The following is a 12703-nucleotide window of genomic DNA, read 5'->3' on the forward strand; positions in this document are numbered from 1 at the left end:
CCTCAGTCCCTCACAGTTCCACACTGCCTGCAGAGTGAGTTTCGCAGGTCTTCAGCAGAGACGTTTGCCAGAGGCTTCTGAGACGCAGGGTAACAATGCAGACCTGGAGGGTATCCCCAGGTGCAGTCGACTGGTAATCTTGGAACCTCCTGACTCAGAATACTACTACCTTCTCACTGGCATAGGAATGAAGCTAGTTGACAGCTGGCTTCAAGACATGCTTCCCTGTGAGAGCTGAGGACAGGGCAGAACCCTCCCGCATGCTGCCTGACTGTAGGAGTAGCTGCTAACATCCTTATGTTAGTGGCTGGGAGAGGTTGCGGGAAAAGCATGTGTGAGCACTGGGCCTGAACTCCCGTGTATCTGAGTTGAATACAGCGATTTCCAACGGCTTTCCTCAACCAGAGTGTAGCTAGGTTCCAAATCCCATGTACGAGCGGGTAACAGATATCTCCCTCCCATGCATACACACTTCTGAGAGTTGAGCTTATGGCCTGTACCTCCACAGCCAGCCTGCTGGTACCCTTGGCTTCTAAAAGGCCTAGGCTCGCTGTTTGACGGAAGTGCTGGGAGAGGTAATTGGAATCACCCGGCACACAAGACTAGTGCCTCCAAGCTCAGTTCAGCGATTTCCTAGTAATTCCTGTGGTAGACTGGTGCTACATACTAAGTTCCATACGTGAGAGGGTAGCTGAACGCCTTGTCCAAAACCATCTTACTTCTGAGAGTTGAGCTCAGCCTCAGTCCCTCACAGTTCCACACTGCCTGCAGAGTGAGTTTCGCAGGTCTTCAGCAGAGACGTTTGCCAGAGGCTTCTGAGACGCAGGGCAACAATGCAGACCTGGAGGGTATCCCCAGGTGCAGTCGACTGGTAATCTTGGAACCTCCTGACTCAGAATACTGCTACCTTCTCATTGCCATAGGAATGCAGCTAGTTGACAGCTGGCTTCAAGACATGCTTCCCTGTGAGAGCTGAGGACAGGGCAGAACCCTCCCGCATGCTGCCTGACTGTAGGAGTAGCTGCTAACATCCTTATGTTAGTGGCTGGGAGAGGTTGCGGGAAAAGCATGTGTGAGCACTGGGCCTGAACTCCCGTGTATCTGAGTTGAATACAGCGATTTCCAACGGCTTTCCTCAACCAGAGTGTAGCTAGGTTCCAAATCCCATGTACGAGCGGGTAGCAGACATCTGCCTCCCATGCATACACACTTCTGAGTGTTGAGCTTATGGCCTGTACCTCCACATCCAGCCTGCTGGTACCCTTGGCTTCTAAAAGGCCTAGGCTCGCTGTTTGACGGAAGTGCTGGGAGAGGTAATTGCAATCTCCCGGCACACAAGACGAGTGCCTCCAAGCTCAATTCACGATTTCCCAGTAATTCTTGTGGTAGACAGGTGCTACATACTAAGTTCCATATGTGAGAATGTAGCTGAACGCCTTGTCCAAAAGCATCTTACTTCTGAGAGTTGAGCCCTCCCTCAGTCCCTCACACTTCCAGACTGCCTGCAGAGTGTGTTTCACACGTCTTCACCAGAGACGATTGCCAGAGGCTTCTGAGTACAAGTTAACAATGCAGACTTGGAGGGTACTCCAGGAGCAGTAGAGTGGTAATCTTGGAACCTCCTGACTCAGAGTACTGCTACCTTCTCACTGCCATAGGAATGCAGCTAGTTGACAGCTGGCTTCAAGACATGCTTCCCTGTGAGAGCTGAGGACAGGGCAGAACCCTCCCGCATCCTGCCTGACTGTAGGAGTAGCTGCTAACATCCTAATGTTAGTGGCTGGGAGAGGTTGCGGGAAAAGCATGTGTGAGCACTGGGCCTGAACTCCCGTGTATCTGAGTTGAATACAGCGATTTCCAATGGCCTTCTTCAATCACAGTGTAGCTAGGTTCCAACTCCCATGTCCGAGTGGGTAGCAGACATCTGCCTCCCATGCATACACACTTCTGAGTGTTGAGCTTATGGCCTGTACCTCCACATCCAGCCTGCTGGTACCCTTGGCTTCTAAAAGGCCTAGGCTCGCTGTTTGACGGAAGTGCTGGGAGTGGTAATTGGAATCACCCGGCACACAAGACTAGTGCCTTCAAGCTTAGTTCAGCGATTTCCTAGTAATTCCTGTGGTAGACTGGTGCTACATACTAAGTTCCATACGTGAGAGGGTAGGTGAACGCCTTGTCCAAAACCATCTTACTTCTGAGAGTTTTGCTCAGCCTCAAGCCCTCACAGATCCACACTGCCTGCAGAGTGAGTTTCGCAGGTCTTCAGCAGAGACGTTTGCCAGAGGCTTCTGAGACGCAGGGTAACAATGCAGACCTGGAGGGTATCCCCAGGTGCAGTCGACTGTTAATCTCGGAACCTCCTGACTCAGAATACTGCTACCTTCTCACTGCCATAGGAATGCAGCTAGTTGACAGGTAGCTGGCTTCAAGACATGCTTCCCTGAGAGAGCTGAGGACAGGGCAGAACCCTCTCGCATGCTGCCTGACTGTAGGAGTAGCTGCTAACATCCTAATGTTAGTGGCTGGGAGATGTTGCGGGAAAAGCATGTGTGAGCACTGGGCCTGAACTCCCGTGTATCTGAGTTGAATACAGCGATTTCCAATGGCCTTCTTCAATCACAGTGTAGCTAGGTTCCAACTCCCATGTCCGAGTGGGTAGCAGACATCTGCCTCCCATGCATACACACTTCTGAGAGTTGAGCTTATGGCCTGTACCTCCACAGCCAGCCTGCTGGTCCCCTTGGCTTCTAAAAGGCCTAGGCTCGCTGTTTGACGGAAGTGCTGGGAGAGGTAATTGGAATCACCCGGCACACAAGACTAGTGCCTCCAAGCTCAGTTCAGCGATTTCCTAGTAATTCCTGTGGTAGACTGGTGCTACATACTAAGTTCCATACGTGAGAGGGTAGGTGAACGCCTTGTCCAAAACCATCTTACTTCTGAGAGTTGAGCTCAGCCTCAGTCCCTCACAGTTCGACACTGCCTGCAGAGTGAGTTTCGCAGGTCTTCAGCAGAGACGTTTGCCAGAGGCTTCTGAGACGCAGGGTAACAATGCAGACCTGGAGGGTATCCCCAGGTGCAGTCGACTGGTAATCTTGGAACCTCCTGACTCAGAATACTGCTACCTTCTCACTGCCATAGGAATGCAGCTAGTTGACAGCTGGCTTCAAGACATGCTTCCCTGTGAGAGCTGAGGACAGGGCAGAACCCTCCCGCATGCTGCCTGACTGTAGGAGTAGCTGCTAACATCCTTATGTTAGTGGCTGGGAGAGGTTGCGGGAAAAGCATGTGTGAGCACTGGGCCTGAACTCCCGTGTATCTGAGTTGAATACAGCGATTTCCAACGGCTTTCCTCAACCAGAGTGTAGCTAGGTTCCAAATCCCATGTACGAGCGGGTAGCTGACATCTGCCTCCCATGCATACACACTTCTGAGGGTTGAGCTTATGGCCTGTACCTCCACAGCCAGCCTGCTGGTACACTTGGCTTCTAAAAGGCCTAGGCTCGCTGTTTGACGGAAGTGCTGGGAGAGGTAATTGGAATCTCCCGGCACACAAGACGAGTGCCTCCAAGCTCAATTCACGATTTCCCAGTAATTCTTGTGGTAGACAGGTGCTACATACTAAGTTCCATATGTGAGAAGGTAGCTGAACGCCTTGTCCAAAAGCATCTTACTTCTGAGAGTTGAGCACACCCTCAGTCCCTCACACTTCCACACTGCCTGCAGAGTGAGTTTCACACGTCTTCACCAGGACGATTGCCAGAGGCTTCTGAGTACAAGTAAACAATGCAGACCTGGAGGGTATCTCCAGGTGCAGTAGAGTGGTAATCTTGGAACCTCCTGACTCAGAGTACTGCTACCTTCTCACTGCCATAGGAATGCAGCTAGTTGACAGCTGGCTTCAAGACATGCTTCCCTGTGAGAGCTGAGGACTGGGCAGAACCCTCCCGCATCCTGCCTGACTGTAGGAGTAGCTGCTAACATCCTAATGTTAGTGGCTGGGAGAGGTTGCGGGAAAAGCATGTGTGAGCACTGGGCCTGAACTCCCGTATATCTGAGTTGAATACAGCGATTTCCAATGGCCTTCTTCAATCACAGTGTAGCTAGCTTCCAACTCCCATGTCCGAGTGGGTAGCAGACATCTGCCTCCCATGCATACACACTTCTGAGAGTTGAGCTTATGGCCTGTACCTCCACATCCAGCCTGCTGGTACCCTTGGCTTCTAAAAGGCCTAGGCTCGCTGTTTGACGGAAGTGCTGGGAGAGGTAATTGGAATCACCCGGCACACAAGACTAGTGCCTCCAAGCTCAGTTCAGCGATTTCCTAGTAATTCCTGTGGTAGACTGGTGCTACATACTAAGTTCCATACGTGAGAGGGTAGCGGAACGCCTTGTCCAAAACCATCTTACTTCTGAGAGTTGAGCTCAGCCTCAGTCCCTCACAGTTCCACACTGCCCGCAGAGTGAGTTTCGCAGGTCTTCAGCAGAGACGTTTGCCAGAGGCTTCTGAGACGCAGGGTAACAATGCAGACCTGGAGGGTATCCCCAGGTGCAGTCGACTGGTAATCTTGGAACCTCCTGACTCAGAATACTGCTACCTTCTCACTGCCAAGGGAATGCAGCTAGTTGACAGCTGGCTTCAAGACATGCTTCCCTGTGAGAGCTGAGGACACGGCAGAACCCTCCCGCATGCTGCCTGACTGTAGGAGTAGCTGCTAACATCCTTATGTTAGTGGCTGGGAGAGGTTGCGGGAAAAGCATGTGTGAGCACTGGGCCTGAAATATCGTGTATCTGAGTTGAATACAGCGATTTCCAACGGCTTTCCTCAACCAGAGTGTAGCTAGGTACCAAATCCCATGTACGAGCGGGTAGCAGATATCTGCCTCCCATGCATACACACTTCTGAGATTTGAGCTTATGGCCTTTACCTCCAAAGCCAGCCTGCTGGTACCCTTGGCTTCTAAAAGGCCTAGGCTCGCTGTTTGACGGAATTGCTGGGAGAGGTAATTGGAATCACCCGGCACACAAGACTAGTGCCTCCAAGCTCAGTTCAGCGATTTCCTAGTAATTCCTGTGGTAGACTGGTGCTACATACTAAGTTCCATACGTGAGAGGGTAGCTGAACGCCTTGTCCAAAACCATCTTACTTCTGAGAGTTGAGCTCAGCCTCAGTCCCTCACAGTTCCACACAGCCTGCAGAGTGAGTTTCGCAGGTCTTCAGCAGAGACGTTTGCCAGAGGCTTCTGAGACGCAGGGTAACAATGCAGACCTGGAGGGTATCCCCAGGTGCAGTCGACTGGTAATCTTGGAACCTCCTGACTCAGAATACTGCTACCTTCTCACTGCCATAGGAATGCAGCTAGTTGACAGCTGGCTTCAAGACATGCTTCCCTGTGAGAGCTGAGGACAGGGCATAACCCTCCCGCATGCTGCCTGACTGTAGGAGTAGCTGCTAACATTTTTATGTTAGTGGCTGGGAGAGGTTGCGGGAAAAGCATGTGTGAGCACTGGGCCTGAACTCCCGTGTATCTGAGTTGAATACAGCGATTTCCAATGGCCTTCTTCAATCACAGTGTAGCTAGGTTCCAACTCCCATGTCCGAGTGAGTAGCAGACATCTGCCTCCCATGCATACACACTTCTGAGAGTTGAGCTTATGGCCTGTACCTCCACAGCCAGCCTGCTGGTACCCTTGGCTTCTAAAAGGCCTAGGCTCGCTGTTTGGCGGAAGTGCTGGGAGAGGTAATTGGAATCACCCGGCACACAAGACTAGTGCCTCCAAGCTCAGTTCAGCGATTTCCTAGTAATTCTTGTGGTAGACTGGTGCTACATACTAAGTTCCATACGTGAGAGGGTAGCTGAACGCCTTGTCCAAAACCATCTTACTTCTGAGAGTTGAGCTCAGCCTCAGTCCCTCACAGTTCCACACTGCCTGCAGAGTGAGTTTCGCAGGTCTTCAGCAGAGACGTTTGCCAGAGGCTTCTGAGACGCAGGGTAACAATGCAGACCTGGAGGGTATCCCCAGGTGCAGTCGACTGGTAATCTTGGAACCTCCTGACTCAGAATACTGCTACCTTCTCACTGCCATAGGAATGCAGCTAGTTGACAGCTGGCTTCAAGAATGCTTCCCTGTGAGAGCTGAGGACAGGGCAGAACCCTCCCTTATGCTGCCTGACTGTAGGAGTAGCTGCTAACATCCTTATGTTAGTGGCTGGGAGAGGTTGCGGGAAAAGCATGTGTGAGCACTGGGCCTGAACTCCCGTGTATCTGAGGTGAATACAGCGATTTCCAACGGCTTTCCTCAACCAGAGTGTAGCTAGGTTCCAAATCCCATGTACGAGCGGGTAGCAGACATATGCCTCCCATGCATACACACTTCTGAGAGTTGAGCTTATGGCCTGTACCTCCACAGCCAACCTGCTGGTTACCTTGGCTTCTAAAAGGCCTAGGCTCGCTGTTTGACGGAAGTGCTGGGAGAGGTAATTGGAATCACCCGGCACACAAGACTAGTGCCTCCAAGCTCAGTTCAGCGATTTCCTAGTAATTCCTGTGGTAGACTGGTGCTACATACTAAGTTCCATACGTGAGAGGTTAGCTGAACGCCTTGTCCAAAACCATCTTACTTCTGAGAGTTGAGCTCAGCCTCAGTCCCTCACAGTTCGACACTGCCTGCAGAGTGAGTTTCGCAGGTCTTCAGCAGAGACGTTTGCCAGAGGCTTCTGAGACGCAGGGTAACAATGCAGACCTGGAGGGTATCCCCAGGTGCATTCGACTCGTAATCTTGGAACCTCCTGACTCAGAATACTGCTACCTTCTCACTGCCATAGGAATGCAGCTAGTTGACAGCTGGCTTCAAGACATGCTTCCCTGTGAGAGCTGAGGACAGGGCAGAACCCTCCCGCATGCTGCCTGACTGTAGGAGTAGCTGCTAACATCCTTATGTTAGTGGCTGGGAGAGGTTGCGGGAAAAGCATGTGTGAGCACTGGGCCTGAACTCCCGTGTATCTGAGTTGAATAGAGCGATTTCCAACGGCTTTCCTCAACCAGAGTGTAGCTAGATTCCAAATCCCATGTACGAGCGGGTAGCAGACATCTGCCTCCCATGCATACACACTTCTGAGATTTGAGCTTATGGCCTGTACCTCCACAGCCAGCCTGCTGGTACCCTTGGCTTCTAAAAGGCCTAGGCTCGCTGTTTGACGGAAGTGCTGGGAGAGGTAATTGGAATCTCCCGGCACACAAGACGAGTGCCTCCAAGCTCAATTCACGATTTCCAGTAATTCTTGTGGTAGACAGGTGCTACATACTAAGTTCCATATGTGAGAAGGTAGCTGAAGGCCTTGTCCAAAAGCATCTTACTTCTGAGAGTTGAGCACACCCTCAGTCCCTCACACTTCCACACTGCCTGCAGAGTGAGTTTCACACGTCTTCACCAGACACGATTGCCAGAGGCTTCTGAGTACAAGTTAACAATGCAGACCTGGAGGGTATCTCCAGGTGCAGTAGAGTGGTAATCTTGGAACCTCCTGACTCAGAGTACTGCTACCTTCTCACTGCCATAGGAATGCAGCTAGTTGACAGCTGGCTTCAAGACATGCTTCCCTGTGAGAGCTGAGGACAGGGCAGAACCCTCCCGCATGCTGCCTGACTGTAGGAGTAGCTGCTACCATCCGTATGTTAGTGGCTGGGAGAGGTTGCGGGAAAAGCATGTGTGAGCACTGGGCCTGAACTCCCGTGTATCTGAGTTGAATACAGCGATTTCCAATGGCCTTCTTCAATCACAGTGTAGCTAGGTTCCAACTCCCATGTCCGAGTGGGTAGCAGACATCTGCCTCCCATGCATACACACTTCTGAGAGTTGAGCTTATGGCCTGTACCTCCACATCCAGCCTGCTGGTACCCTTGGCTTCTAAAAGGCCTAGGCTCGCTGTTTGACGGAATTGCTGGGAGAGGTAATTGGAATCACCCGGCACACAAGACTAGTGCCTCCAAGCTCAGTTCAGCGATTTCCTAGTAATTCCTGTGGTAGACTGGTGCTACATACTAAGTTCCATACGTGAGAGGGTAGCTGAACGCCTTGTCCAAAACCATCTTACTTCTGAGAGTTGAGCTCAGCCTCAGTCCCTCACAGTTCCACACTGCCTGCAGAGTGAGTTTCGCAGGTCTTCAGCAGAGACGTTTGCCAGAGGCTTCTGAGACGCAGGGTAACAATGCAGACCTGGAGGGTATCCCCAGGTGCAGTCGACTGGTAATCTTGGAACCTCCTGACTCAGAATACTGCTACCTTCTCACTGCCATAGAAATGCAGCTAGTTGACAGCTGGCTTCAAGACATGCTTCCCTGTGAGAGCTGAGGACAGGGCAGAACCCTCCCGCATGCTGCCTGACTGTAGGAGTAGCTGCTAACATCCTTATGTTAGTGGCTGGGAGAGGTTGCGGGAAAAGCATGTGTGAGCACTGGGCCTGAACTCCCGTGTATCTGAGTTGAATACAGCGATTTCCAACGGCTTTCCTCAACCAGAGTGTAGCAAGGATCCAAATCCCATGTACGAGCGGGTAGCAGACATCTGCCTCCCATGCATACACACTTCTGAGAGTTGAGGTTATGGCCTGTACTTCCACAGCCAGCCTGCTGGTACCCTTGGCTTCTAAAAGGCCTAGGATCGCTGTTTGACGGAAGTGCTGGGAAAGGTAATTGGAATCACCCGGCACACAAGACGAGTGCCTCCAAGCTAAATTCACGATTTCCCAGTAATTCTTGTGGTAGACAGGTGCTACATACTAAGTTCCATATGTGAGAAGGTAGCTGAACGCCTTGTCCAAAAGCATCTTACTTCTGAGAGTTGAGCACACCCTCAGTCCCTCACACTTCCACACTGCCTGCAGAGTGAGTTTCACACGTCTTCACCAGGACAATTGCCAGAGGCTTCTGAGTACAAGTTAACAATGCAGACCTGGAGGGTATCTCCAGGTGCAGTAGAGTGGTAATCTTGGAACCTCCTGACTCAGGGTACTGCTACCTTCTCACTGCCATAGGAATGAAGCTAGTTGACAGCTGGCTTCAAGACATGCTTCCCTGTGAGAGCTGAGGACAGGGCAGAACCCTCCCGCATGCTGCCTGACTGTAGGAGTAGCTGCTAACATCCTTATGTTACTGGCTGGGAGAGGTTGCGGGAAAAGCATGTGTGAGCACTGGGCCTGAACTCCCGTGTACCTGAGTTGAATACAGCGATTTCCAACGGCTTTCCTCAACCAGAGTGTAGCTAGGTTCCAAATCCCATGTACGAGCGGGTATCAGACATCTGCCTCCCATGCATACACACTTCTGAGAGTTGAGCTTATGGCGTGTACGTCCACAGCCACCTGCTGGTACCCTTGGCTTCTAAAAGGCCTAGGCTCGCTGTTTGGCGGAAGTGCTGGGAGAGGTAATTGGAATCACCCGGCACACAAGACTAGTGCCTCCAAGCTCAGTTCAGCGATTTCCTAGTAATTCCTGTGGTAGACTGGTGCTACATACTAAGTTCCATACGTGAGAGGGTAGCTGAACGCCTTGTCCAAAACCATCTTACTTCTGAGAGTTGAGCTCAGCCTCAGTCCCTCACAGTTCCACACTGCCTGCAGAGTGAGTTTCGCAGGTCTTCAGCAGAGACGTTTGCCAGAGGCTTCTGAGACGCAGGGTAACAATGCAGACCTGGAGGGTATCCCCAGGTGCAGTCGACTGGTAATCTTGGAACCTCCTGACTCAGAATACTGCTACCTTCTCACTGCCATAGGAATGCAGCTAGTTGACAGCTGGCTTCAAGACATGCTTCCCTGTGAGAGCTGAGGACAGGGCAGAACCCTCCCGCATGCTGCCTGACTGTAGGAGTAGCTGCTAACATCCTTATGTTAGTGGCTGGGAGAGGTTGCGGGAAAAGCATGTGTGAGCACTGGGCCTGAACTCCCGTGTATCTGAGTTGAATACAGCGATTTCCAACGGCTTTCCTCAACCAGAGTGTAGCTAGGTTCCAACTCCCATGTCCGAGTGGGTAGCAGACACCTGCCTCCCATGCATACACACTTCTAAGAGTTGAGCTTATGGCCTGTACCTCCACAGCCAGCCTTTTGGTACCCTGGGCTTCTTAAAGGCCTAGGCTCGCTGTTTGACGGAAGTGCTGGGAGTTGTAATTGGAATCTCCCGGCACACAAGACGAGTGCCTCCAAGCTCAATTCACGATTTCCCAGTAATTCTTGTGGTAGACAGGTGCTACATACTAAGTTCCATATGTGAGAAGGTAGCTGATCGCCTTGTCCAAAAGCATCTTACTTCTGAGAGTTGAACTCAGGCTCAGTCCCTCACACTTCCACACTGCCTGCATAGTGAGTTTCACACGTCTTCACCAGAGACGATTGCCAGAGGCTTCTGAGTACAAGTTAACAATGCAGACCTGGAGGGTATCTCCAGGTGCAGTAGAGTGGTAATCTTGGAACCTCCTGACTCAGAGTACTGCTACCTTCTCACTGCCACAGGAATGCAGCTAGTTGACAGCTGGCTTCAAGACATGCTTCCCTGTGAGAGCTGAGGACAGGGCAGAACCCTCCCGCATGCTGCCTGACTGTAGGAGTAGCTGCTGACATCCCTATGTTAGTGGCTGGGAGAGGTTGCGGGAAAATCATGTGTGAGCACTGGACCTGAACTCCCGTGTATCTGAGTTGAATACAGCGATTTCCAATGGCCTTCTTCAATCACAGGGTAGTTAGGTTCCAACTCCCATGTCCGAGTGGGTAGCAGACATCTGCCTCCCATGCATACACACTTCTGAGAGTTGAGCTTATGGCCTGTACCTCCACAGCCAGCCTGCTGGTACACTTGGATTCTAAAAGGCCTAGGCTCGCTGTTTGGCGGAAGTGCTGGGAGAGGTAATTGGAATCACCCGGCACACAAGATTAGTGCCTCCAAGCACAGTCCAGCGATTTCCTATTAATTCCTGTGGTAGACTGGTGCTACATACTAAGTTCCATACGTGAGAGGGTAGCTGAATGCCTTGTCCAAAACCATCTTACTTCTGAGAGTTGAGCTCAGCCTCAGTCCCTCACAGTTCCACACTGCCTGCAGAGTGAGTTTCGCAGGTCTTCAGCAGAGACGTTTGCCAGAGGCTTCTGAGACGCAGGGTAACAATGCAGACCTGGAGGGTATCCCCAGGTGCAGTCGACTGGTAATCTTGGAACCTCCTGACTCAGAATACTGCTACCTTCTCACTGCCATAGGAATGCAGCTAGTTGACAGCTGGCTTCAAGACATGCTTCCCTGTGAGAGCTGAGGACAGGGCAGAACCCTCCCGCATGCTGCCTGACTGTAGGAGTAGCTGCTAACATCCTTATGTTAGTGGCTGGGAGAGGTTGCGGGAAAAGCATGTGTGAGCACTGGGCCTGAACTCCCGTGTATCTGAGTTGAATACAGCGATTTCCAACGGCTTTCCTCAACCAGAGTGTAGCTAGGTTCCAAATCCCATGTACGAGCGGGTAGCAGATATCTGCCTCCCATGCCTACACACTTCTGAGAGTTGAGCTTATGGCCTGTACTTCCACATCCAGCCTGCTGGTACCCTTGGCTTCTAAAAGGCCTAGGCTCGCTGTTTGACGGAAGTGCTGGGAGAGGTAATTGGAATCACCCGGCACACAAGACTAGTGCCTTCAAGCTCAGTTCAGCGATTTCCTAGTAATTCCTGTGGTAGACTGGTGCTACATACTAAGTTCCATACGTGAGAGGGTAGCTGAACGCCTTGTCCAAAACCATCTTACTTCTGAGAGTTGAGCTCAGCCTCAGTCCCTCACAGTTCGACACTGCCTGCAGAGTGAGTTTCGCAGGTCTTCAGCAGAGACGTTTGCCAGAGGCTTCTGAGACGCAGGGTAACAATGCAGACCTGGAGCGTATCCCCAGGTGCAGTCGACTGGTAATCTTGGAACCTCCTGACTCAGATTACTGCTACCTTCTCACTGCCATAGGAATGCAGCTAGTTGACAGCTGGCTTCAAGACATGCTTCCCTGTGAGAGCTGAGGACAGGGCAGAACCCTCCCGCATGCTGCCTGACTGTAGGAGTAGCTGCTAACATCCTTATGTTAGTGGCTGGGAGAGGTTGCGGGAAAAGCATGTGTGAGCACTGGTCCTGAACTCCCGTGTATCTGAGTTGAATAGAGCGATTTCCAACGGCTTTCCTCAACCAGAGTGTAGCTAGATTCCAAATCCCATGTACGAGCGGGTAGCAGACATCTGCCTCCCATGCATACACACTTCTGAGATTTGAGCTTATGGCCTGTACCTCCACATCCAGCCTGCTGGTACCCTTGGCTTCTAAAAGGCCTAGGCTCGCTGTTTGACGGAAGTGCTGGGAGAGGTAATTGGAATCTCCCGGCACACAAGACGAGTGCCTCCAAGCTCAATTCACGATTTCCAGTAATTCTTGTGGTAGACAGGTGCTACATACTAAGTTCCATATGTGAGAAGGTAGCTGAACGCCTTGTCCAAAAGCATCTTACTTCTGAGAGTTGAGCACACCCTCAGTCCCTCACACTTCCACACTGCCTGCAGAGTGAGTTTCACACGTCTTCACCAGACACGATTGCCAGAGGCTTCTGAGTACAAGTTAACAATGCAGACCTGGAGGGTATCTCCAGGTGCAGTAGAGTGGTAATCTTGGAACCTCCTGACTCAGAGTACTGCTACCTT

The sequence above is a fragment of the Canis aureus genome, chromosome 20, assembly GCF_053574225.1.
Source record: "Canis aureus isolate CA01 chromosome 20, VMU_Caureus_v.1.0, whole genome shotgun sequence".
Classification (NCBI taxonomy): Eukaryota; Metazoa; Chordata; class Mammalia; order Carnivora; family Canidae; genus Canis; species Canis aureus.